The sequence below is a fragment of the Gymnoscopelus braueri genome (genome assembly GCF_963280865.1).
Source record: "Gymnoscopelus braueri genome assembly, chromosome: 7".
Taxonomy (NCBI): domain Eukaryota; kingdom Metazoa; phylum Chordata; class Actinopteri; order Myctophiformes; family Myctophidae; genus Gymnoscopelus; species Gymnoscopelus braueri.
The window spans coordinates 1,812,377-1,816,552 of NC_137608.1; the positions used below are offsets into that span (position 1 = coordinate 1,812,377).

A 4,176-nucleotide genomic window follows, 5' to 3' on the forward strand; every position below is an offset into this window, starting at 1 on the left:
GGGAATCTCTGGAAAAAACAACGCCACTTTTTACGTTGGTAGGTGAAAAAATCTACATGACGAGAGAGAGAGAGAGAGAAGAGAGAGAGAGAGAGAGAGAGAGAGAGAGAGAGAGAGAGAGAGAGAGAGAGAGAAGCTAATCTCCGGCACCGTTGGCCCGGTCGCTCCGAAACTGTGCACACACACTCCCTGGATGCCAATTCAGAACCTCTGCCCCAAATCTTTCACATGGGCCTGTTATAGCGCACCAGGAGGCCGATTTGTGCAAACCCCATTTTTTTATATTACTCCTACAAATTTTATCCAAACGTCATGCAAATCGGTACACAGTATCACTATAGTCATGTGATCAACACGGATCTGTCCGATTTCCCATATTCCATCCTCATTGCCTAGGGTTGGCTTCCAAAGTTTGCAAGGATTGGTCCGTTTGAACAAAAAGCCTCAAAGTATACACACAGCTTGGGATTTCCGTGAAATTTCACACGCACATTCCCACTAGGCCGAGGAAGAAATGCCACCCTTCTCACATTGGCCTGTTATAGCGCCACCAGCAGGTCTAATTTAGCAAAACACATTTTGGAACAAAATGCCTCAAATCATGAATGCAGTGTCAATGCAAGAATAAATGGCACGGTTGGCACCCTTTTCACATTGGCCTATTATATGCGCCACCAGGAGGCTAGAATAACGTACCTGACCTGGCGGAGGACCTGTGCTCCGAGGAGCACTTTTTCTAGTTTGAGTATAAGTTACAACTTACTCAAACTAGAAAAAGTGCCACTGCCAAGTTCATGTTGACTCACAGCCATTACAGATGAATATGCATTAAGCAGCAGTAACACAGGATTTACAGATTGTGTTCGATAATCTACAGTAAGTTAAAGCACACAATAACAAAATAATGTGCATGAATCAAACCAAAAGTAACAAGTGCTCCTCATTTAATTTGTTTGCTGGATGTAGTCAAAGTAAGAAGCCAAAAGCCAAAAGTTATCCTTGTGATGATCATAAAAAGGATTACAATACTGTTTAACCCCCACCACACACACACGCACGCACGCACGCACGCACGCACACTCCGCACGCACGCACGCGCACGCACGCACGCACGCACGCACGCACGCACGCACGCACACATGCACACACACACACACACACACACACACACACACACACACACACACACACACACACACACACACTTACCAATGAGTTCAGATTGATGTGTAGAAAAATGCAGGGGAAAGGTATACTGTAAACTCTTCAGTGTAATACAGATACAGTCAGAGATAATGATCAGGAAACTCTGACTGCTTTTATACTCCTACAGCTGGAACTCCACCCATAGAGGATGGAACAAGTGAGTTCCAAACTGTACCAAAAATGACAATGGTTGTCCTTTTTGACAATTTGATTTTATTACGGGGCCAGAGCTCAGCTCTGGACCTGTTTTATTATTCCCTGTATTCTGTTTCTTCTGCCACTTTTCGCAGTTCTGGGTGAACCGTGCTGTCGCTTTTTACGAAACTCGGCCATATGGTAGATGGTCATGAAAAACTATCAAGAAATAAATCTCACAATCTTTCGTCAAAAGGTGGCGCTATAGCACTCAATTGAAAATGCCAACTTTGAACAGGTACAACTCATGCCCTGTTTGACCTACAGCCATAAAACTTCAATACACACATGCGTCTACTCATGATGAACAACTTTAACCCTCTGACTTTTGACCTCTGACCTTTAGATCTCCCACCATTTTGAATTATATGAAAAACAGTTAAAACCTATCTCCTCCTGGGATTTTTGAGTAATCTGCACGAAATGTTTTACACATGAACTTTGGACCTATGCCGACAAACTGATGCAAAAGATTTTCCATAAGTGAAAAAATGAAGCTTTAATGAGCCAATGAATATTGCAGTTTTATGACAATTATTCATCTGCCCCTAACACATACATGCAAACTCACATTTCTTTGAAACTTTGGGGTAATGTTGAGGGTCATTCCAAATATCACTGAAACCAATCTTACTCCAATTGGTCAAAGGGGGGCGCTATAGCGATTTTTTGAAAGTGCAAACTTTAAACAGGCAAAAGTCATGCCTCGTTTGGCCGACAGCCATTAAACCTGCTTACACATGTGCCTTGACTCATGAGGAACACATGTATCACGTTGACCAGTAAGCTCCGCCCTTAGATTGTCTGCAATTTTGAGCAGTTTGAAAAACACTTAAACCCAGGATTTTTCAGCTATTTGCGTGAAACTGTATCATCTCTCTGATCTCTTTTTTCACAGATCTTGTCTGTTGGTCCAATGGCTTCTCCCTTAAAGGAGAATTTTGGACTAAAGTTTTCTTACCTTTTCTATGACGTTATGATATCTTAGGATGAATGGTACAGTAGAAAATTTTCATAACTCCACCCCTGAGCCGCCACAGCTTAAAAGGTGCGCGGATAGGCCTTAGGTTAGATCACATATTTTAATAGCTTTTAAAAAAATTAAATTGGTGAGATCTGACGTTCATAGTGACAGAACACTATGCAACCAAACAAAAAAAACAAAAAAAAAACAGAAGTCTTGCTAGACGAGATTGAAATCTCGAGATTTCAATCTCGTCTAGCGAGAATTCTGTTTTTTTTTTGTTTTTTTTGGGTACAGTGTTCTGTCACTATGAACGTCAGATCTCACCAAAAAAAAAATAAGAAAAAGCTATCAAAATATGTGATCTAACCTAAGGCCTATCCGCGCACCTTTTAAGCTGTGGCGGCTCAGGGGTGGAGTTATGAAATGTTTCTACTGTACCATTCATCCTAAGATATCATAACTTCATAGAAAAGGTAAGAAAACTTTAGTCCAAAATTCTCCTTTAAGCGAGTGCCTCACGACCGCAAGGTTGCCGGTTCAAGGCTCTCTTGATGCAGACTCATTTAAATTGAATTGCAAAAAACATGACTGTATCAATGAATACATGTGCAAACGGTAAAGATAACATGAAATGCTTATCTGAGAGGGTATGTTTTTGCAATGTATGACATACTTCATTCTGAAAATAGCCGATCTACAATCTCAAAACTTTTCAGATAGCAACGTGTTTCTGAGCTTGTAGATCGGCTGGTTTCACTGGTTCACTTTTATCTTCAAAAGACAACCTCAGCCTAGACAAAGCTATAGCACTATAGGTAGTGTTGCAGCCTGTCAATCCGAAGATTGAGAGTTTGATTCCTGTTAATGGCAATAGGTTGAGACGTCCAATCAATCCATTCTGCTTCCATCTTTCTCTCTCTTCAATCTATTATGTTTCCATGTCTCTCTCTCTTCAATCTATTCCGTTTCCATGTCTCTCTCTCCGCCCTTAGATTGTCCACAATTTTAAAACACTTAAACCCAGGATTTTTCAGTTATTTGCGTGAAATGGTATCATCTGTCTAACCTCCGTTTTCACTAGATCAGGTCTGTTGGTCCAATGGCTTCCCGCTTAAGTGAATGTTTCACAACATCAAGGTTGCCGGTTCAAGCCTCACTTGGTGGAGTCTTCATTTAAAGTCCATTGCAAACAACAAGACTGTATTAATGAATACATATGCAATTGATAAAGATAACATGAAATGCTTATCTGAGAAGGTATGTTTTTGCAATGTATGACATACTTCATTCTGAAAATAGCCGATCTACAATCTCAAAACTAGCAAGCCTCTTAACCCCTAATTGCTCACAGGCCCTCATTGGAAACAAGACCGCAAGGACTTTCATGAACTGACCTGTTAAAGGAATTATCCTTATCTCTTCAATCTATTCCGTTTCCATCTCTCTCTCTCTCTCTCTCTCTCTCTCTGTGGGTGAGAGGTGGCATTGCAAAAAACATGACCTTAAGCTCAGTCTTCTATGTTTCTATGGCTTATTGTGCATATTACTTATAGTTTTGTCTCTCTTTTAATGTATGACATACTTCATTGTGAAAATAGCCGATCTACAATCTCACAACTTTTCAGATAGCAACGTTTTGTGAGCTTGTATATCGGCTACTTTCACTAGTTTTTGTTCCGAGGAGACACAAAAATGCCTTTATTGGTAAATGGTTTGTGAACCAGTGATCTAGAGTAGTTCGAGACACAGAGGCCTGGTTCAAAATGGACGGAAATACTTATAAATATCAACAGACACTATCAGGGAGG

The 4,176-nt window shown here is 40.7% G+C and overlaps 1 protein-coding gene across 1 annotated transcript in view; it reads right to left on the reverse strand.

Annotated features, from left to right (window-relative positions):
• Positions 1–1,322, reverse strand: part of LOC308088725 (apoptosis-associated speck-like protein containing a CARD) — an 18,614-nt gene extending 17,292 nt beyond the window's left edge. Inside the window, exon 1 of the mRNA XM_080433283.1 lies at positions 1,210–1,322. The gene's annotated coding sequence lies outside the window, so the exon portion shown is untranslated. The remainder of the gene's footprint in view (positions 1–1,209) is intronic.
• Between the last annotated feature and the right edge of the window lie 2,854 nt (positions 1,323–4,176).